Raw genomic sequence first — 24,283 nt, 5'->3', positions numbered from 1 at the left:
CCGCAGCCACCGCCATTGTTATGGCAACCTGTCGGGAAGACAGAGAGCCGCTCAGTGCACAGGTGTGAGATCGGGAGGTGCATGCTGGGTAGCCAGCTGCACCAAATCCCGGAAATCAAGAGAACAGGGCTTCAGATGGCCACAGATGAAACGGAACCTGCCTGCTTCTGAGCTCTGGTTAGTCTTCAAATATTTTAGCACAAAGTACAGGGACTACACATAGGACATGTTCTAAATGTTGCTAGATATATATATAAAAAAGTACAGAGGAGTGTTTAAAAAAAAAAAAGTATTTGGGGTACTGGAACTTCTCCTTAAGAGAGGTATAGACTCTAGAGAGATATCATTTTGGCCAAATCATTAGTAAGACCTCATCTGGAATATGCAGTTCAGTTTTGGGCACCAGTTCTCAAAAAAGGATATCGGGGAACTGGAGAAAGTGCAGAGAAGGGCAACCAAACTGATTGGAGGCATGGAGGAGTTCAGATATGAGGAAAGATTAGGGGAACTGAATATATTTTCTCTTGAGAAGAGGAGATTAAGGACGGATATGATCAACATGTATAAATACATAAGAGGTCCATATAGTGAACTTGGTGTTGAGTTATTCACTTTAAGGTCATCACAGAGGACAAGGGGCACTCTTTCCATCTGGAGGAAAATCTATTTAATCTCCAAATACGGAAAGGTTTCTTGACAGTAAGAGCTGTGAAAATGTGGAATTGACTCCCTCAAGAGCTGGTTCTGGCCAGCTCAGTAGATTGCTTTAAAAAAGGACTGGATTATTTTCTAAATGTACATAATATAACTGGATACTAAAATTTATGAGTAAAGTTGATTCAGGGAAAATCTGATTGCCTCTTGGGGATCAGGAAGGATTTTTTTTCCCTGCTGGAGCAAGTTGGATCATGCTTCGCTGGGGAAGGGGGGGGGGGGATTTGCCTTCCTCTGGATTAACTGTGGGTATAGAATTCTGTATATGGGATTGTATACATTTTTTTCTTTTTCCCTCTTTATAGGTTGAACTAGATGGACTTTAGTCTTTTTTTCTTAACCTGACAAACTATGTAACTATGTAACACATTGCTAAAGTCTCGAGGAAAAATAGGTTTAATTTTTTTATAAAGGAAGTCTGGAGCCCCCTCTGGCAGGTGGGCCCGGGGTATTTGTTCCTTTTGCCCCCTTTTATATCCATCACTGGTTGGAGCAAGGTACGAGCCCAGCCTGGGCATTTGAATTTCCAACCCTGAGCTCTGGAAAGTTCTCAACAATCTCAGGTGGAATCAATTGCCCAGACTGTGGAGCCAGAACAGACCAAAACAGCAGATTACAGCTCCTCTGGCTACAGAGCAAGCCACACTAAATTTACCAAGCGTCCTTAGCCTAGGAAGGTGCTACAATTTCATATTCTTATGTATTACACATCATTCTTTCCTATGAGATACATATGTGTTAAAGCAAACAAAAATTATAACCCAAAATTCTACTTCTGGAATAAAGGTTTTTTTGCACATGTGAATTATAAAAACTTAGATTTTTCAAGACTGGGGACCACATATAATGGTCGAATTTAAATAATTAGAGAAGAAAAAAGAAACGTTTTTGACCTTTCTTTTTCAATTTTTCATCTCTCTTCACTTGTCGATTTATCCCTATCAACGGAAAATTGAACGACTTTTCCACAAATTATTGTTTTCTAACAAATTTCTAAGTATATGGGGGCCTTTATTCTTATTTATTCCTAAGGTGTCAATATATTACACAGCACTTTTCATTTCACAAAATTAAATTCAAGGTTTAACATAATGTAACAAACAATGAAACTGTTGGGCAATTTGCTCAACTTGGTTTGGATGGAGAGAACCAGTAAAGAAATACATATTGTCAAATATGGTCATTGTTTTTTTCCGATCTTATAGTATTTTTAAGGTCTGATGCTTATACTAGATATATAAAGTATGAAAAAAAATTGAGTTGGGTAAAGCAGATAATGCCTGTTGCTGGATTATCATACGGCAAGAAGCTTTTTATGTCTTATATTTTCAGGGCCTGTTTTAATGCCGCATGGCTCTCTTCAGTAGGAGGCTAACGGCATTTTAAATGTCATTAACATTAGAGAAGGAATATACTGCTCTTGTGATGATAAGGAATTCACATTGATTTGCGGCAGTAGGAATACAATTTAGAAATGTCATTCCCGGGGACCGGGGGGATGTTATTCTATGATAAATAATATTTTTATTGTACAAAAGCATAGAAATTATAGAGATCGGGACTGGTTAGAGGTTATGCCTTCAAAATATGTTTTATTTCACTGATATAAAACGATACAGAGGTATATCAAATAAGATAAAAAAAAGATACATAGATAAAGTATATAGGAAAGAAATATTAATTTCCCATGCCCTGCTTCTTTATCTTTTGTCTATGTTTCTGTTTAAGTTGGCCTCATCACCACTGCCTGAGGTTTCCTTTTGCAGGGTGGCCCCTTTCTCTTTCTCTTTCAGCATCCTATAGAGCCACCCTTGTATGCAGGGACTAGAGTTGTGTCTCCCTACATTGTGTACATCAATAGAAACACACAGCCCATAAGTCTAAGATGGCAAGGCACTCACCTGCTTCTCCCCCTCCCTTCTCCCAGCTAACAGACAGGTTTCAGACTGCACTGTCCACTCTTTACCAGTTTCTGTGAAGACCAGACATTCAGGGAAGCAGCAATGAGTGAGCAGGAGCAGCACTGAAATCTGTAAACTGCATGTGCTGGGAGCAAAATTTTAACAGTATACTGGGGGATGTTTATTTTATTGTGCTCAATATGTTAGACTAAAACAATTCAGGAGATGTAATAGTACTTAAAATCTGCACTCCTGCCAGCTATAAGAAGGTTTTTGGGGTGCCTACCCAAAATAATTATGGATTAATATTTGTTTAGTCTAGAGAAGCTATTCTCAGCCGGTTTCCCCCAGAGAAAACCTTAAAATAATTTTCACATTTTGGGGAACCCTTGTTAAAATGAACTAATTGGAAGCCAGAGGGGAAAAAATACCCTTACATTAATGGCCAGTAGGAGTGCCACCCTTAGGACTCATTTACACTAGCAGTTAGGGGCTGTAAAACCACGATTGAACCCCCAATTGCTTCCCCTTTAGCTGGAAAGGCAACCACCAGGAGTGTAGAAATACCACGGCAGGAATTATACACCCCTGTTACGTTTGGGAGGCATTACCCCCAGCGGAACGCAACCCATTCAAGTGAATGGGGTCGCACTACAACTACCAAGCAACCATGCGCAATGCATGCAGTAATTTAGGGGGTTAAAACAGATGGCGAGGCAGTACACTGCTTTCTCACCACCTGTCAAATGCTCTCCGAGTGCCGATCACTTTTCAGAGAGCACGGCAAGTGTAAATGTGTCCTAAGAGACAGCTGAAAAGATCATTGGAGTGCTTCTGCCAAATAGTGTTAACCCTGGAACTATGCAGGTACCATTAAATGGGAGGCAAATCAGCCTCAGATCAAGGAACCCCTAGACACCTCTGAAAGGAATACTGGTTGAAAATGGCAGGTTTAGAAAGCTAAATGCAAAATACTACTTACCTTTTTACCTCATCCTGTAGGTTTCTTCCCTGCCAGTTCTGGGATAGACGTCCATATGTAGTACGTGATGTAGTACGTTGAGGGCCGGGGGAGGACTGGGCCAGGGGGCAGGGGGGGAAATTGCCCCCCCGGGCCACTCTGATGCCCCATAAAAAGTCTGCACCGCTTCTGCCACAGAAATGCCTAAAGGATTCATGGTGAAGAGAAGTAAAAAGTCCCCACCGCTGACCTACTGAGTGCGGGATAAAGATAAAGACAGAGCGCAGCCCTCCCCCCCAGCATAGATGGTGTAAACTGTGTCTGAGCAGAGGCCGGTTCCATGCCCCACTGGAGACTCTCCTTCTCCGGCTAGCCCCGACTGAGCTGTCCCAGTTCCTCCCAAGTGCCCCTGCTGCCCAGGTCGGGAAACCAGATTCGGCCGGTGAGTAGAGAGTACCTGGAGCAGAGCTTCAGCCTGGAATGGGGGTCAGGAGGAGGCCAGGAAGAGAGAGCGTGGGAAAGTGGCCAAGTCGCTGCACCATGGGCTTCTGGTTTGTACTTGCCCCCGGGCTGATACTTGCCAGTCAGCCCCTGTTGAGGGCCCACTTGAATTTCAAGGCTGAAGCAGAAGCAAGACACATTTCCAGCTGTCCCTAGCCAAGGAATACATCTACTAAATACAATTGTTTTGGGGACTTTTACTGTCCTTGTGCTTGCCTCCTTCCTCCATGAACCTTTAATGGATATCTAAACCAAAGAACAAATATGTAATATATTGCACCTCCCCAGTCCTTAGATGTGGTGGCTGCATACGTTTTCATTTTTCAAGCACAAAAACACCTATTGATTCTAATATAAAACCAGTATATTTGTGACTGTCCTTGCACCAAACTGAAAACTGAACTAAAATGTTATCTTCTATAATATACACAACTCCTCTTACCAATGTACTGGAAATGAGGAGAAGAGTTTGTAGTCCAAATCAGGAGAGCAGCATAGGGTAACAACATTGTTCCTCCATATGTACAGTGTTGTCACCCTAAAATAGAACAAACAAACAAGAGCTGGGGGGGGCACACTCTGAACATGCATTTCTAAAGCTGGTGCAGCTATGAACCAAGTAACACGCATATTTACAGAGAATAGCGCACACATGCAAAAGAAATGACTATCAAATATAAAGGCAATCAATAAATAAAAATGGGGATTTAGTCCCACCATATGGCCATATCGTGCTCAAGCCCACCACTACGTCAAAGTACCCCATTGCCAGTGGGTCCTACGCTATCCATAAAAAGAAGGATGAATCCAGCCTCTGTAAAACCATTGGAGATACTTACTCCTTACTGGGAGAGAGGTGCAACTGCACTATAAGGGACTCCTCCTATATCTACTTGCTAGTGGACACTGATAGAGTACAGGTGTGGGAGGGTGGGGTGCTCAACCCCAGAAGTCTGTTCAGACCGAATACATAACAAACAAGCAAAGAGCTGGGGGGGGGGGGGGGGCACACCCTGAACATTCATTTCTAAAGCTGGTGCAGCTTTAAAATCCCCATTTTTATTAATTGATTGCCTTTATATTTGATAGTCATTTATTTTGCATGTGTGCGCTATTCTCTGTAAATATGCACCCTAAAATAGAAGGTGGGAATAACGGGAAAAAAGCCTGAAAATAAAAAAATAATACTGCAACCACATCTAAGGACTGATGTGCTACAATGTATTACATTTTTGTTTTTGAGTTTAGACATTCTTATATTCCCATTTCCAGGAAACTAGAAACTCTACCTTGCAGTAGGGCTGCCCAGCACTGCAAGAGTTACCTGCTCATTTAGGTCTAGAGGGCATGGAAAAGTAGATATACTCACCCAATCATCTTCTTCTATGCTGTTGGATTGATCCCTCTTCTCCCCTGTGTTCTACCGGTTTGGACATCATCAAGACCAATGCATGGGGGAAGGTCATCAACCATAAGAGCAGAGGATCGGGTAAGTGCTTTTACTTTCCTCTAGATCTAAATGAGCCTCTAAGCCCTACAATGCGAAGAATTTATGATTTCCTGGATTTGGGCTTTTACCTGTAATTGGAATATGGATTGCTTTCTGTAGCCGTACTCCAGAGAGATGTGCAAATCTCTCTATAGTGGATGGAACTCTGATCTTCTATTAATGCTCAAAGGGCCCAGTGTTCTGCTGTTGTAAAAGCAATAAAAACCTGACAGAAGGTCTAACTCTTTCCTACACTATCCAAAATAATAAAAAAAAAAGTTTGGGTTTTAAAAATACTTTAAGCAGCAGATAAATGAAGAAAAAGCAGATGTGTACAAAGAGCAGAGCAGGCCTCCAGACCTCATGGTCTCAAAAAGAGTTGCCCCCAGTAGTTAGGCCCTAGCTTGCAACACTCGGGCATTGTAAATACTAAAACCAAATGAGGCTGTTGTTTTATGTACATGATGTTGCAGCTGAATTTAGAAAATGTTTTCTGTCATCTTCAATCACAAGTCAACCACTAAATATATGTTCTTTTCTTTTCTAGGGAACAATACTATATTTTATGAGTAGACATTTTGAATTACAAGTTTAATGTTTACCAGACAGTCATTTTTCATTTCACATTTTACATGCTTGTTGTTTCATATTTTATAGAGCAATTCCAGGAAAAAAAATGTGAATTTAGTCTGTGAGCTATTAAAACTGTCCAGCAAATGCTGCAGTTGTGCTAGAGTCAGAAAGTTTGCTTTATTGATCTTAATCTTAGTTCTGTGAAATCCCAAGCACTTACTGATCTATTAAAGCTGAACTCCAACCAAACTTCTAAGTACACAAATGAAAACTGTTTTGCTCCCCTACTCTGATTTTTGACTTAGTGTGGATTCCTCCCACCCATCAACCCCTTATTGTTGACCCTACCTTAGAGCACTCATTAACCACTTAAGCCCCGGAAGATTTTACCCCCTTCCTGACCATGGCCTATTTTGCGATTCGGCACTGCGTGACTTTTATGGACAATTGCGCGGTCGTGCGACGCTGTACCTAAACAAATTTGACATCCTTTTTTTCCCACAAACAGAGCTTTCTTTTGGTGGTATTTGATCACCTGTGTGATTTTTTGATCATGCGCTATATACAAAAAAAGAGCGTCAATTTTGCAAAAATAACAATATTTTTCACATTTTTTTAAATGAAATTCCCCCCCCAAAAAAATTTAAAAATCAAAATTTTTTAACATTTTAGGCCAATTTGTTTTATGCTACATATGTTTGGTAAAAAAAAAAATCGCAAAAAGCGTATTTTGATTGGTTTGCGCAAAAGTTATTGCGTTTACTAACTAAGGGAAAGATTTTTGTCATTTTTTTGTTTTTTTTTTAACGAGTAATGGCGGCGATCTGCGATTTTTTTTTTGCGGGACTGCGACCTTGCGGCGGACAGATCGGACCCTTGACTGACATTTTTTATACTTTTGGGGTTACCAGTGACATTACTACAGTAATCAGTGCTATACATAAAACACCCTCCAACACGTGTGTTTTACACTCCTTCAAATTACGCACGTTATATGCACACTCCTCAAAATTGTCACAGTTGGCTTGACCCTTTTGCCCCTAAGCCTATATTTGGCCTTATCTTCTTTTGTCCACAATTCTAAACCTCAATATTATCCTAAACTGAGAGCGAGAACTCGGGGAAAAACCCTAGAAATTTTGGACTGGAACAAAATCTGGTCGGCTGCTGCCACTTGCTCTTCTAATATTATAGTTTACATCCATGGTCTCACCTTTTTGCTGCCATGGCTGTGCAGTTCTGGGAACAAATGTACCATGTCTGATGGCAATGTCCCAAGGTCCAGCCGCTTTGGATACAGGTATATCATTTTATTTGCTTTGCTTTCAAAACAAATGACACTCATAGTCCTTGGGAGGCACTACCCCAAAGACTCATTGCTGATCTTACTCAAGCTAAGTAGGAACTGATATCTATATTTTTATTGCCCCCCTCTATTGTTATAGTGTAGCAGCAGCCAACCATGAATTTCACTTTGGTGAAGCAGCAGAATATGGGTAATACGATTAATGAAAAACTTACTTGCATATTAAACAGTTTGCATTCAAAATTTATTAAAATGTGATCCTCCTGGTTTGAATATAATATGGCCCTTGCTCTTGACCGATCACTCTCCTCCCTTTGAACAGATAAGAGGATTACGTAAGTAGCTGTACCTGGCCGGGTCCTCATTACCTCTCCCTTTTTCGTCCCCGTACTTTCTCCTTATTCCATTCTCTTCCACTCCTTCCATATCTTCTTTCTCTTCTTCTTGTGTTGCTCATCATTGCCATACATCTGGTCCTTCCGGATTTTTCATTGTTTGATAACACTTGTTTTTACCTACCTAGTTTAGTATTAACATTGTCGAAGCAATCCTCCCCCACCACCATCACTTGCATCTCATTTAAAGTCCTTGTCCTCACAGAGTTGATCGATACTTGAGACCAGTTTGTCAGTGACGTCAACATTTGAAAACTTCTATTGTGATTTATTAATCATCAGATATGTACACCGTCTGCTTTTCTACTCTTTGTCTTGTTAGGAATGACTTATTGCACTTTCCAGTCTCTATTGGATTGTATTTTCTTGTTCAAAATTCAATAAATACATTCTAAAGGAAATACACTGTTTTAGCAGCCACAGAATTTGTATTTCAGTCAAACCAGTCCTGAGATTTACATAGCTCTGCCACATAGCAACACAACACTGTCTAGCAGACCAGGAGACATGATTTTTCTCTGTTGCTGTCAAGCAACACTTACAGGTCTAATTCTTCTGCGCTGACAGTGAAGGAGAAGCAGCAGACCGATGAGCTCACCTCTCTATCATTCTACTCTCCTATCACCATGTTCTCTGTTAGCAACACGAGCACTGGAGCCCACATGAGTGGTTTTTGGTGCTGTTCCTCTTTCTCTATAAGTCTGAGCTGTGCTGTACTGGAAATTGCAAGAGGCTCATACCAGGTGACATTCTGGTACTTACACTGCATGCATTTTAAAAAATACATTTATTTACTGCTCTCCTAAAACTGACAAACGATCTACTAACGGCCAAAACCAATGGACACTATTCTGTACTCCTGGGCCTTTCTGCTGCCTTTGATACGGTGGACCATCCCCTCCTCCTCAAAAAACTCCATGCCTTTGGTCTCCGTGACTGTACTCTTCACTGGTTATCTTCCTACTTATCCAACCGCACCTCCTTCCTCCTCTCCTCTTCACTTCTCTGTTGGGGTCCCCCAAGTCTCTGTTCTTGGACCCCTCCTATTTTCAATCTACGCCTCCTCTCTGGGTCAGCTGATAGCCTCCCACGGCTTCCAATACCATCTCTACGCTGACGATACCCAAATCTATTTATCCACCCCTCAGCTCTCTCCCTCAGTCTCCTCACGTATCAGTAATTTACTATTAGATACATCGGTCTGGATGTCTCACCACTTCCTCAAACTCAATCCATCCAAAACCGAGCTTATCATTTTTCCTCCACCGCGTGCCCCTTCCCCCGATCTCTCTGTCAAAATCGATGGCATTACTCTCAGCCCAGCCCCACATGCAATCGCTGTCCAAATCTTGCCGGCTCAACCTCCGCAACATCTACAAAATACGCCCCTTTCTAACCAAAGACACAACAAAGCTCCTAGTTCACTCCCTGGTTATCTCGCGCCTCGACTACTGCAATTCCCTTCTCATTGGCTTATCTCTACACAGGCTATCCCCCCTTCAATCCATCATGAACGCTGCTGCCAGACTCATCCACCTTACCAATCGCTCAGTGTCCGCTACTCCTCTCTGTCAAGCCCTCCACTGGCTTCCGCTCACCCAACGAATTAAATTCAAAATATTTACAACATCTTACAAAGCAATCCACAGCCTAGCCCCCAGCTTCATCACTAGCCTAGTCTCAAAATATCAACCTAATCACTCTCTTCGTACCTCTCAAAACCTCCTGCTTTCTAGCTCCCTTGTCCCCTCCTCCCATCCCATGCTCGCCTCCAGGACTTTTCCAGAGCCTCTCCAATCCTATGGAACTCCTTACCCTTATCTGTCCGATTATCTCCTACTCTAATAGCTTTTAGGCAATCTCTGAAAACCCTCCTCTTCGGAGAAGCCTATCCTTCCCACACCTAACAAATATATCTCCATTTTCTCCATCAGCCCACCCCCCACGATTATTGCCTTTTGTTTCACTTGACCCTCCCTTCTAGATTGTAAGCTCTAACGAGCAGGGCCCTCTAGTTCCTCCTGTATTGAATTGTATTGTAACTGTATTGTCTTCCCTCACATTGTAAAGCGCTGTGCTAACTGTTGGCGCTATATAAATCCTGTATAATAAAAATTGATAATAATAGATACAGAGCTGCATTATTATTATTTTTTTTTTATCTGCTTGAAGTTTGGTTTTATAGGATGTAGCACTGACCCTCTAAGCAGCTGCTGATTTTTTTGTGTATCTTCCTAGGCTTTCTACAGATTATTTGCCCTGAAGCTGCACCAGGCTGGCAGCCTTAGGCCTGGGGGGGGGGGGGGGGGGAAGTCCAGTCAAGTGGCCCATTAAACCACTGAATCAGCTCACCTGGTTTTATAACGGATAATGATGTTATGAAACAAGAAAAACATGATGCAATGTGGTAACACAATTTAATGTTTATAGCAACAAAGGAGGTTTAACAAAAATAATGCATCAATTCAGCCTCACCAGTGCCCATCAGTGCAGCCTCATCAGTGCCCATTAACGCAACCTCACAGGTACCCATCAATGCAGCCTCACCAGTTCCCATCAGCCTGATTAGTGCCCATCAATGCAGCCTCACCAGTGCCCAGCAGTGCAGCCTCATCACTGTCCATCAGTGCAGCCTCCCCAGTGCCCATTAATGCAGCCTCATCAGTGTCCATCAGTGCAGCCTGATCAGTGCCCATCAATGCAACCTGATTAGTGCCCATCAATGCAGCCTCACCAGTGCCCACCAATGCAGTCTGATCAGTGCCTATCTGCTCAGCCTCACCAGTGCTCATCAATGCAGCCTCACCAGTGCCATGTGGCTCAGGAGCCACTCGGTCGTTACCCCAAGTGAGTGGGAGTCCCGAATGAAGCGGGATTCGGCTTCGATCGGGTCTCCGATAATGTAACCCGGAAGCAGCGTTCATGACGTCACGTGCTGGTTACTCGGTGGCTAAAGGCGTTGAATTGAAAAAAGTGACAGTATTCAAAAATGACGTTTTCAGCATTTTGAATACATTGAAGTGCAGTGGAGGGGTCTGGGGTCTTTTGGATACCCGATCCCTCCATAAAGAGTACCTCTCACTGCCTATTGCTGTCACAAGGGATGTTTACATTGCTTGTGACAGCAATAAAAGTGATCAGATTTTTTTTTTTAAAAAACCTGTGCTAAAATTAAAAAATGTATTAAAATAAATAGGAAAAAAAAAATGTTTAAAACGCCCCCGTCCCTGTGAGCTTGCGAACGAAAGAAAACGTATACGGGAGTCGCGCCCGCAAATGAAAGCACTGTTTAAACCACCCATGTCAGGTATTGCCACAATCGCCAGAGCGAGAGCAATAATTAAAAAAAAAAAGCTACTCTGTAATTCTAAACTAGTAACCGTTAACATTTTTTAAAGCGTCACCTATGGAGATTTTTATTGACTGAAGTTTGTCGCCATTCCACGGGTGTGCGCAATTTTAAACCATAACATGTTAGTTATCTATATACTCTGCGTGACATCATCTTTCACAATATAGAAAAAAAAAATGGGCAAACTTAAGGCCCGTACACACGTACCGATCGTCAGCGAACGATCGGACGTCTTTTGTCCCTGGGCTGTCGGTGTCTGTTGAAAAGTGCAAAGACAGCACAAGAATTTTGTCCGCCGACTACAGCCGACTGCAGAAGTGATGTCATGTAATGGTTAACTTTCCCTGTGTTTTTTCTTTTCTGAGCATGCCCAGTCTTGCAAATCTACGGTCTGTCGTCCGAATTCTGTACTGACTGGCGAACAATCGGCCGCTCTGGTGTCGGCATACAAAAATTTTAATGCTTGCAAGACAGACTCTTGTCGGCAGAATGTGCGCTGACGGCTGTCGGAGGCACCATACTAACAAGCGTACAATCGGCAGATCTTTCGTCCGCCGACGTTTGTATGCCGACGATCGGTACGTGTGTACGGGCCTTTACTGTTTAGTTCTTTTTAAATGCAGTGAAATGTATTTCTTCCAAACGAATGGTGTTTGAAAGACCGCTGCGCAAATACCGCAAGACAAAAAATATTGCCTCGACTGCCATCTTATTCTCCAGAGTCTTTGCTAAAAAAATGTATATAATGTTCGGGGGTTCCAAGTAATTTTCTAAAAAAAAAATAAAATGATTTTAACTTGTAAAAAACATGTGTCAGAAATGGGCTCGGTCCAGAAGTGGTTAATCTCTTTCATGTTGTTCAGGTAGATCTCCACCTCTCAAAAGTTGCCTGCCTCTGTTTGTTTTACACGGTGTCCCTGGAGAAAAACGCTTGCCTCAACGCTCTGTGTAGGTTAATTTAGTAAACTCAGAGGGCCCAGGCCATCTGGGCAGGGTCCACCCCGGACTCTCTGGGCTTCTGGTTTCACCTGCACAGGGTGATGGGGCAAGCGTGCAGTGGCCCACAAGCTCCAGGTTACGTCTCTGCAGGCTAATGTGCATATCTACCTAAGTATCTTCAGCCCTGTTGTGGACCTTGATAAGCAGGGATCAGCAATGAACTAAGAAGGATACTTTAAGATGCTGAGAAATTAGGTCCCCAAGCTCTGCTGCCGAGAAGTCGGCCGGGCACACAGAGGACTGTCCCTTGAAGGGAGTCTACGATTGCTCCTCATGACATCCTCTGGTTTGCTCTCCCTTCCCATTATGATTAAGGGATTAGACGTCTGCCCGGAAGTGTTATCCAGATAATTACCTGCCTGTCTATCATATAAGTCCCTCAATAAGGGTGAAATATATCATCTTACTAATGCGGCATATGGTGATCTAATGTTAATATCATTAGTGCATTGGGGCATTACATATGTATATTGATACAGCGTGCGCATCATATATGGACGCACATGCACCCCAATGCTTTGCTTGTACATATACTTTATAAAGATATGTACATATTATTCCACCATCACTGCAATTTGATACATAGTCCATACCTGCCATACAATTTGAGTCTACTTATGGAATTTCCATCCGCCCCATGATTTTGCACACAAGGGAACACTAGCTGGTTTCTTGGTCTCTTAAGCCCTGAAGAAGCAAAACCAAGCGAAACGCGTTGGCTGCACAGGGACCATTTCCACCTTCTTTTGTTGAGACCCACCACTTGGTTACCCAATTTGTGTTCTTGTTTTTATGTTATATGTTATACGTATGTATGTCCTCAGAGCATGTTTGTACATGCCTTTTTATGAGAAAAGAATTTGACTAATAAATATGCATTTTAAATTAACTTGCTGTGTTGTACTATATTTTGATCATCTCATTTGGGCCCAAAAAAAAACATTTTTCTCCTTCCTTTATTTTTTGTACTATATATAGGGGTGTGGCCCACCCTTTACGGTAATATTTTTTTCTTTGCATAGTACATACATGGTTAAATCTCTACTGTGGAGAGAAAAGCAAGAATCAAAGAACCGCACATCACTGTCATTGTAGGTCAAGTTTTATGGTGGGTCCCAACCAGCTACTCATTCATTGATGACATATCTTCCTGGGAGGATATCAGCCTGTCTGCTTAGCAACTGTGGAGATGAAATCTCAGCCACATAGTGTCAAATCTAATATTTTCAGTCATTCAGATTTGTCTCGTGATTTATAGGCCAACACGTTTGTAGCACTAGCATGCAGGAAGGACAGCCCGCTAAATAGTGAGCAAATATTGTAGCCATTACGTAGAAATGGAATTGCAAACTATATATTCATAGAAATACATTTTGTAAAAATGTGCATATATAAGATATATTTATAAAAATTTATAAGAGGTTACCTTTTTTTTTTTTGGTTTAATATAGAGTAGGTAAGAGTTCAAGAGTGGTGACAAAACTTTTTTTCTTAAATTTTTCATTTTGAACATAGTAAGGGAGTATTATAACCTTTGGCTTTTTTTTTTCTTTTTTGCCATCTGTGTCCCATTGGGGAGCTTTCTCTTCACTTTTTGCCCCATCTACTCCTGTTCTGCGGTGGCGGGAAGGTGACCGGGCGGTGACGGTGAGTGACTGATGCACGCACCGGCACCGCCCTCAACTAGGTCAGCAAGGGATGTCCTGAATCATGATTGGTCCAGGCTGGAGTCTGGACCAATCATGATCCAGGACATCACAAAAGGGGAGTGTTGTAGTGCAGTGCTCTGCGCCCTGGTGACCCCCCGGAAGGCAGCCAATCGGCGCCTCTGCCGGGTTGAAAACCCCACCCCCCCATAGACACCAATGAGTCCGGCGCCCCTAGTGGGCTAAAAATTGAATTTTTTTTTAATCTTTTTTTTTTCTTTTTTTTTGGGGGAGGCGGCGCCCCTGCGCCCCCTATCGGCCGGCCCGCCACTGCTCCTCTTTTGGGGACCACTCAAAATTGGGAATCTCTTTTACTTCAAATTTTTGGTAATAAAGATCAAATTGACAAATAGGGAGGATGCTAACTGGGACACAGGAAGCAATAAAACCTGACAAGTGTTCTCATTCTCTATCTAAAAGGTAAAAAAAAAGTTTTGCCTTCAGTTATACTTTAAGGCCGCAGTTAGAATCCCAAATTACAATGATAAGTTTATGAGAGGAAAGAAGAAAAAGTCCAAACAATATAAATAGCTCTATAGGTAATGATTGCCATTTATTCCCGAAAAAGTACTTAGCAGTGAAATTACACTTTAAATACGAGTTTCATCAAGTAAGTCTGGAAAAGTAGTTATGTAAATGGAGAAGCTTTTATACAATATAAGCCATATTGACCTTTGCTTTAAGTATTCTATGTAGAACAATGGATATTTCGAGAGATGCATATACCCCTTTATTATTGTGAAGAAGTTACACAATGCTCCAAGTCTGAGATATTACTCATTGGAAATGCTTTGATTGCAAATGCCACACAAGCTACCTGACATTTATTCTGCTGCAATTTTCCACTAAATTTCACAATTTTATGGGTTATTCTAATTGCGTAGGATTGTTTTTCTTGCTGTAATTCATTCAAAATGCAAATACCACAATATTAATGTATTTTATTCAAATACCAACATGTAGGGGGAAAGTTTCCGCGCTTTTGGAGAAAATTAAATAAATAACTGACTGCAGCCTACCTCAAAAATATAGATAACTATATTTGGTAAATGTGAGGAAAGGGGAGGTAATATGGCGCTGTCAGGCTAATAAATAGGAAAAAATAAATAAATATGTCTTAAAGTGCACTGGTGATAGGTGAATAAGAACCAGAATATATAAAGCTTCATAAAGTGAATCATTAAAGAGTGTAAATAAGTTTGAATAAATTGGTTATAAAATGTGTATCTATATAATGATAAATAAATAAAAAAAGTTTAAGATATAGGTGATACAAAATCAATGTGTAATCTTAAAAATATATATATAACTATATAAAAAATTTTTTAAAGTGATGTTGTAAAAATCTTCCACATATACTTAAAGTGCTAATTAATCAATCAGATATATATTGTGCTAATGGGCCAAACGGTAAATAACTTTGTATAAATCTGTGCACATAAAAAATCATAAATAGTGTCCAACAAATAAGATAGCATAAATAAATAAATAAATATAAAACGAATATATAGGAAAATTGTCCATATAAATAGCCAAATATAGCAAATATAATCGAGTCCCAAAAAAAGGGGTGATGAAGTAGGGATTTGACAGGATAAATGGATTACAGGACTTCCAGAATGATGGGGGTGCTCAATACAGGAATCAGTGCTCCCCTCCTATTATTCCCGCACTCACCAGATGGTGGTACCCCCACAGGGGTAATAAGCGTTTGGGGTGACTCTTGGAGGTCCCTCCGAAGGTTGGCTAGTAATCCACTTAAACCCGACTTCGTATCCTATTCCAGGGAAATTTGATGGAAAATCCCTCCTCTTGGTTGCAAAAACTTTATGGGTTGCTGGTTCAAACGAGCACCGCCTCTTCGGTTGAGAACCACCTTCACTCAGTTCACCAATCAGGGAATGCAGAGAATCTCTGTCCCTCCTTATCCTTCCTCATTCCTCATGTCTGCATTAGGTTAGTGCAGACATGAGGAATGAGGAAGGATAAGGAGGGACAGAGATTCTCTGCATTCCCTGATTGGTGAACTGAGTGAAGGTGGTTCTCAACCGAAGAGGCGGTGCTCGTTTGAACCAGCAACCCATAAAGTTTTTGCAACCAAGAGGAGGGATTTTCCATCAAATTTCCCTGGAATAGGATACGAAGTCGGGTTTAAGTGGATTACTAGCCAACCTTCGGAGGGACCTCCAAGAGTCACCCCAAACGCTTATTACCCCTGTGGGGGTACCACCATCTGGTGAGTGCGGGAATAATAGGAGGGGAGCACTGATTCCTGTATTGAGCACCCCCATCATTCTGGAAGTCCTGTAATCCATTTATCCTGTCAAATCCCTACTTCATCACCCCTTTTTTTGGGACTCGATTATATTTGCTATATTTGGCTATTTATATGGACAATTTTCCTATATATTCGTTTTATATTTATTTATTTATTTATGCTATCTTATTTGTTGGACACTATTTATGATTTTTTATGTGCACAGATTTATACAAAGTTATTTACCGTTTGGCCCATTAGCACAATATATATCTGATTGATTAATTAGCACTTTAAGTATATGTGGAAGATTTTTACAACATCACTTTAAAAAATTTTTTATATAGTTATATATATATTTTTAAGATTACACATTGATTTTGTATCACCTATATCTTAAACTTTTTTTATTTATTTATCATTATATAGATACACATTTTATAACCAATTTATTCAAACTTATTTACACTCTTTAAGGATTCACTTTATGAAGCTTTATATATTCTGGTTCTTATTCACCTATCACCAGTGCACTTTAAGACATATTTATTTATTTTTTCCTATTTATTAGCCTGACAGCGCCATATTACCTCCCCTTTCCTCTCAAATACCAACATACCAAAATAAAGATCACTGAAAAAATAAAATCAGCTTGGACACAAAAAAAAAGTTACCTTAGATTATGTTATAGAAATATATGACCTATACTTGTCAATAAAACCCAAACATGTGCTCCTGTTCTCCTCCTGGAGACCTACCTGTGTCTTTTTTCATACACAGCAGGTTCCTCTTTCTCTTTAGATCCTCTTCCAACCTATCACTAGTTAAACACTTGCTTACCGCTATACATATAAAATCAGCAAGTAGTCATACCAGGAACATGGCTGCAGCTGCATGGCTGATCTCTGTGTCTTTTTTACAGCCAGCAATCAGCTGTTTAGTAAAAGTGATCTGGGCAGCTCTACAGCCACCTGAACACTTTTACATTGCTGCTAAGAGCTGCTCTTCCTATGTCGCCACCGTCTGTGGTGGTTCCCAGGCTTTTGAGTTCCTCCAGGGAGCCCAGGATCACTGTAAACAGCCAGGATCGGTGAACACAAAGGAGATGGAGGAACATGTGTTCCCCCATCTCCTCTGTGATCCCCGATCTACTGCTTGCCCCTGAACATATGCATTACAGTACATGGCTGGAATGAGGTTAATTTCATAATACCTTTTGATAGTGTCTTTGTGTGCCTCAAAACATACTCTCTTCGCCACATAGTAGAACGATGCAATATTTGAATATCAAAAGGGCAATAAAATAAATCTTGTTTATTTTTTGTGTCCTCCCTAAAGCTGGCAAAACACATACTGAGATTTGTCCCATGGGGGGGGGGAGAGGGGCTCTGTTCCACCTGGCTCAACAACATTTTTCAATCGACTTTTGTTTACGTAGCCATGCAGAAAATTCTCGGCCGAACAATACCTTTAGTTTGGGTATTTTGTCATCTGCAGGTTCGAGCTGTCAGAATATAGTTACATAGTCTAGTTGACAAAAAGAAAGTCCATCCAATTCAACCAATAGAAGGGAAAAAATTATACAATCCTATATATACAATCACTAACAAGAGAGATTCTTCCATCTACAATGTATAAAGTAGATGTGGGAATTAAGTAATTTCCCCTATTCAACCCTGTGTGTATGGCCAGCTTTAAAGAGAATTATGGACTTTTCTTGGGCCATGCTTCTCTTGTGGGACACAATTACTTTTCTCCTCCTGTGACGCAGAGTCAGCTTATAGCGGGCTGTTGCCCTCTATCAGCTGATGGAGCAGAGCCACTCTAGACTTGGGAAGCGCCCTGACAATACTGTCGAGATCCAACCCCCTGCCTGATTGGTAGCTGACTCTGCGTCTCACAGCCAGCTGCTCCCCAGCCAGTGCTCCAGTGAGCGCTGGAGGAGCAGAAAGGAGAGCGGTGACTAACAGTCAGGGCTGTCCACTCAGAGCAGACCTGAGAGCTGATTGATTAGTGGTCCTAATCAATCCTGTTCAGCTACAGCATCACACAGATGCTGCAGTATGGAGGGGAGTATGTAGGCTTATTTTTTTTTAAATCCCATTCTTCTCCTTAAAATCTTGCTATAGTTCAGACATAAAACTTACTAAGCATTCTTTAAATGCTGAACTGAATTACCAGTCGAGTTCTCTGGTCCAACCAGATATAGTACAGCTTACAGAGAACATGTAACCATTCATATGAGTGTCTCATCCCAGTGGAAATCACAATTTAATATCACTGCCATGCATGGTCATATATGAGCACACATTTACAGCTGGTCTAGGTTTGGTTGGAAGCTAATTAACTTACCAGGATTAGGAAGGGCAAAGCAAACACAGCTGCACTAAGCAATGAAAACTAGCAGAACATTCACCCTCTGCCTGGAGAAGGTGGGTGGCATTTGTATATTGTCGAGCCCCGCAAAGTCGCGGTTCAGAGTTTGCAGGCCTTGGTCGTTCACTGATTTTTTTTACCCTACTTATACCAAAGAAAACGACAGCGCATACCAAAGAAAACACACTTGCATGAATTACAGTACATATAGGGGTAACATCGGTATTTTACATGCTAGCACTGCGGGAGACAAAGCAGTACAGTACTGTACAGTATACGGGTTTACCTTAACATTCTTTTTTTTTTTCAATGGTAATGTATTAACCACTTCAATACTTGGCACGTTCACCCCCTTCCTGCCCAGGCCAATTTTCAGCTTTCAGCTCTTTTCCATTTTGAATGACAATTGCGTAGTCATGCTACACTGTACCCGTATGAAACTTTTATCATTTTTTTCACACAAATACAGCTTTCTTTTAGTGGTATTTGATCACCACTGGGTTTGTTATTTTTTTTTAAACAAATTAAAAATTTTTGAAATAAGTACATTTTCTTCTTCACTGGGCACAGTTGAGGCTGCACTGATGGGCACTGATAATGAGGCACTAACATGCAGCACTGATGGACACTGATAGGTGGCACTGATGGGCACTAATAGGTGGCACTGATGGACACTGATGGGCGGCACTGATGGGCACTAATAAACGGCACTGGTGGGTGGCACTGATGGGCAATATTAGGCAATGGTGGGCAGCACTATTGGGCACCGATAGACGGCACTGATAGGCAGCACTGATGAGGAAGCACTGACTGGCAATACTGATGGGCACTGATTGGCATCCCGAATGGGCACTGGTTGGCACTTGTGGGCATTCTTGATGGGTCTGAACTGATAATCGACACGCTGATTATTAGCAGACCCCCCCCCCTGTCAGGAAAGCCTCTAATCAGCTCTCCTCTACCCACGCCTTGTCAGTGCAAATAGAGGAAAAGCCGATAAACAGCACTTCATAGTAATGCTGTGATTGGGCACAGCTGATCATATGGTAAAGAGCCTACATCAGTGGCACCCCTGGATGTTTTAAAACTACATTTCCCATGGTGCTCAACTACACTGCAAAGTGCATGAGCATCATGGGAAATGTCGTTCCAAAACATCTGGGGTGCCAAGGTTCGCCATCACTGGCCTACATCATAGGCTCTTTACTGAGATTGGAAATGCGGTGTGTCAGAGCGACACACTGCACTACTAATCGCCGTGCTGCGTGCCCTTGGGGCTTATCTTGCTGGACGTCATATGACGCCCAGTCAGGATAACTGATCCCCTGCCCAGCCGTCTTTCTGCTATAGGCGGGGCGGGATGTGGTTAAGCTGAGTTTGAAATTAAACTAAAGTGTTTTGGGAACATTTCGAGAGATATGAAGTCCTTAGGTTTGAGTGGAGATATATGAATGATGCTTGCAGCTGCAGTCATCATTCAGATATCTTTTTTTTCAGCTGGCGATTCCCTGCACAGTAATAACAATCATAACGGCAGTTAAGCCGCTTGATTGTTTTTGCAGGCGGTGGGAGGGGACATCCCCCCTTCCTGCCGCCCTCCGGTGTCTTCTATCGGCTCGCCGATCATACAGATGATCCCTAGTCATTTCTATAACTCTCGGAGGCTGGGCCTGACTTTATGACGTCACGCCTGGCCCCCGGCAATATAAGCACTACCTTGTGTTCAGCTGGAAAGCCTGAGACCTTTTTTTTTTTAAACTCAGGCTTTTCAGCCTAGAGGAGAGATGTAGGGTCTGTAGGGTGTACAGATGTAGGGTCTTCTTGCACGCAGAAGCAAACTCATATGCTCTCACTCTCATACTGGCCACTGGAAGTTCAACATGGCGCCTCATGGAAAAGAACTCTCTGAGGATGTAAAAAAAGAATTGTTGCTCTACATACAGATGGCAGAGGATATAAGAAGATTGCCTAGACCCTGAAACTGAGCTGTAGCACGGTTGCCAAGACCATGTCATGGTTTAACAGGACAGGTTCCGCTCAGAACAGGCCTCGCCATGATCGACCAAAGAAGTTGAGTGCACATGCTCAGCGTCATATCCAGAGATTGTCTTTTGGGAAATAGACATATGAGTGCTGCCAGCATTGCTGCAGAGGTTGAAGAGGTGGGGGGGGTCAGCCTGTCAGTGATCAGACCATACGCTGCACACTGCATCAAATTGGTCTGCATGGGTGTCGTCCCAGAATGAAGCCTCTTCTATAGATGATGCACAAGAAAGCCCGCAAACAGTTTGCTGAAGACAAGCTGACTAAGGGCATGGATTACTGAAACCATGGCCTGTGGTCTGATGAGACCAAGATAAACTTATTTGGTTCAGATGGTGTCAAGCGTGTGTGGCGGCAACCAGTTGAGGAGTACAAAGACAAGTGTGTCTTGCCTACAGTCAAGCATGGTGGTGGGAGTGTCATAGACTGGGGCTGCATGAGTGCTGCCGGCACTGGGGAGCTACTGTTCAGTGAGGGAACCATGAATACCAACATGTACTGTGACATACTGAAGCAGAGCATGATCCCCTCTCTTCGGAGACTGGGCTGCAGGGCAATATTCCAACATGATAACGACCCCTAACACACCTCCAAGATGACCACTGCCTTGCTAAAGAAGCTGAGCGTAAAGGTGATGGACTGGCCAAGCATGTCTCGAGACCTAAACCCTATTGAGCATCTGTGGGGCATCCTCAAATGGAAGGTGGAGGAGCGCAAGGTCTCTAACATCCACCAGCTCTGTGATGTCGTCATGGAGTAGTGGAAGAGGACTCCAGTGACAACCTGTGAAGCTCTGGTGAACTCCATGCCCAAAAGGGTTTAGGCAGTGCTGGAAAATAATGGTGGCGACACAAAATATTGACACTTTGGGCCCAATCTGGACATTTTCACTTAGGGGTGTACTCACTTTTGTTGCCAGCGGTTTAGACATTAATGTAATTTTCTAGCTAAAAAAATTATGATTTTTACATGTAGGAGAGGAATGCCAGAATTTGACCGGTATGAAGCAGTTAAACTATAAAAATAGGCATTTTTTTACCACATCCAAAATTCACGGTTTTTCAAAATTCGCAGGTGCTCTAGGCAGGGCCGCTGTTAGCAATCCTAACGCCCTGTACAGCCTACCTGGTGGCCCCCCCCCCAGAGGCTGCAAACAACACCCCACCACTACCCTCCCCCCCAGGGGCCACCACCACCGCCACCCCGCCCCCCCCAACGTCAAAACTATATATTCACAAAAAATACATGAAAACCAATATTAGTGGACACAAACATTCCTTTATATATAAAAAAAAATGAATACCATCTTCAAGCCAGGATTCTCCCCAAACAATAATACACATATTCCACCAACTCCCAGTTCCAATCTCCCATCCCAGCACAAATCTTTGCCCCCCAATCCAACCCCCAGCCCTACCCCCAGCCAGGGCCGGTGCTAGACTATTTTATGCCCTGGGCAAGACCAGCTACTTGCGCCCCCCCCCCAAAAAAAGGGAAGGGGTTAAAAACTCCTCTATGTGACCCTGACCTAAAGGTTCCTCCATGTTATGCTGTCATACCCAGTCACCCCCATATTCCTCCATTTCACACCCGGGGACCCTAATGTCCCATAATGTCACACCAAAGGACTTTGATGTTTTTCCATGTCACACCCTGGGACCCCAATATTACTCCATGTCATGCTGTCATACCCACTGCCCCCGATGTACCTCTATGTCAGATCCTGATGTTTTTCCATGTCACATTTGGGGACCCTAATACTCCTCCATGGCACACCTGGGGACCCTGATGTTCCTCCGTGTCACACCTGGGGACCCCAGTCCCCCATGGCACACCCAGGGACCCCTATTCCTCATGGCACACCTGGTAGCCCCAAACCCCTGTTAAACGCGGTGGCTCCTGGTGGAGGGAAAAGTAGCAGTTAGAGAGCTCCACACGTCCTTCATCACCAGCCTCCTCAGACCATTCTGGTGCCTCGTCGCTTCTGCCCCAGTAAAGGTTCCGCCCTCCAGTGCCAAGCTCTGGCTCAGGTTCAGCTCTCCTCCGCTCCCTGCTTAATACCGACCGAGGGAAATAAATGGTTGCCCACCAGCTCACTTCCTCCCGCTCAGCTCCACCTGAAGAGGATCATCATGCAGGATGCACTCTGGGGGGCTCCCTTCTTGCCTTTTGGAGCCCCTCCAACAGTGGTGGAAAGCCAGGGCCTAGTAGTTCCACCACTGCCCAAGACACTTGGCATTTTCCGCTTTCCCTTCTTTCCCCCTCACCTCTGCCCCTCGCCTCAGCTCACAATAATCATTCATGATTGAGAATTCATGATAGAGAGTGCCGACTCCTGGCTGCGCCCCTAGGTGGCAATGCGCCCTAGGCGGCTGCCTAGTTTGCCTAGTGGAAGCACCGGCCCTGCCCCCAGCTCAAATCCAACCTTAATCCCCCCCTTCTAGCACACACCTCCTTTCTTCTTAAACTTTCTATCCTAGCACAAATCTTCTCCACCAAGTCCCCCCCAATCCCTCCTTTTAACCCAAATTCCCACACCCCTCCTGACACAAAATCCCCCCCATCTCTACTCCCAGCACAAATCTGCTTTCTACAGTTCCCCTCCTAGGACAAATTCCCACAAATCTCTCCTCCATCCCCTCTAAATTACCATTCCCAACACAAATTCTTCCTCCCTACCCAAAGCCCCCACAGCGCTAATCCCCCACCCCCTCCTAGCTCAAACATCCCCTTTTCATGGTTCAAACCCCCCCCCCCAACCCTCCTCCTAGCACATATCACCCCCTCCCCATTCTTCCTTCTACCACATATCCCCCCTCCCCAATCCCTCTTTCTAGCACATATTCCCCCCTCCCCAAACCCTCATTACATTTTCCAACACAAATAAACCCCCCCCCATCCCTCTCACCCAACTTACAGGGGGAAGCCACTAAAAACCGGGAGGAGGTGCGCTGTGTTGTGCTCTCCCTCTTGTCAGAAGAGAATTCATCTATACACAACACATGGGGCAGGATTGCTCTTACTGTAGATCGCAGTCGCACTGAACTTACACACACCGCCCCCTATCTCCTCCAAGGGCTGCACACCTCCTGGCAGCAAGAAATGTGGATGGGGGGGGGGGTGGCAATCAAACTGTTTGTGTGTGCAGTTGAATGCGATCTACAGTAAGATCAAACCTGTTTCATGTGTTTGTATAGATGAACGCTCTTCTGACAGGAGGAACAGCACAACACAGCACACCTCCTCCCAGAACTGAAATCTGGGTGGGCACCCCAGCAACCCCTAAATCCGGCCCACTGTGCCTCTCACCCAGCAGCTGAAAGGGGCGGGATAGAGGGGGAGAAACCGGCTTTCAGTTGCTGTGTGTGTGACACAGAGGGCATTGTTCCTTTTCTGCTCCACTGATCCTCCTGCTGTTTGGGCCCCCAGTGTGCCCGGGCCCCCTTACAGGAGGACCAATGGTCCCCTGCTATCAGAGGCCCTGGCTCTAGGAACATAACCCCCATGAAATTCGGGGGTCAACTATATAATTCAGGAATACTGAACTGTTGATATCTCTAAATATAAACAATTAACCTTTCTACCGGCTTCCCTTATATAGAAGCGATATATATTACCTGTAGCCTTGTAAGTGAGATGCCTATTGGTGATCCTGTTCAGTAGATCATAGTAATCGATAGCACATACTAGTAGCCTCTACTGCACATATG

The 24,283-nt window shown here is 43.2% G+C and overlaps 1 long non-coding RNA gene across 1 annotated transcript in view; it reads right to left on the bottom strand.

Moving 5' to 3' along the window:
* LOC309547731 overlaps positions 1–24,283 on the bottom strand; it is a 758,845-nt gene that overhangs the window by 381,165 nt on the left and 353,397 nt on the right. The window lies entirely within an intron of this gene.

This window comes from Pelophylax lessonae, assembly GCF_965119305.1.
Source record: "Pelophylax lessonae genome assembly, chromosome: 2".
In the NCBI taxonomy this organism is placed as follows: domain Eukaryota; kingdom Metazoa; phylum Chordata; class Amphibia; order Anura; family Ranidae; genus Pelophylax; species Pelophylax lessonae.
The sequence above is the reverse complement of the archived record's forward strand: the minus strand, read 5'-3'. Positions and strand labels throughout refer to the sequence as shown.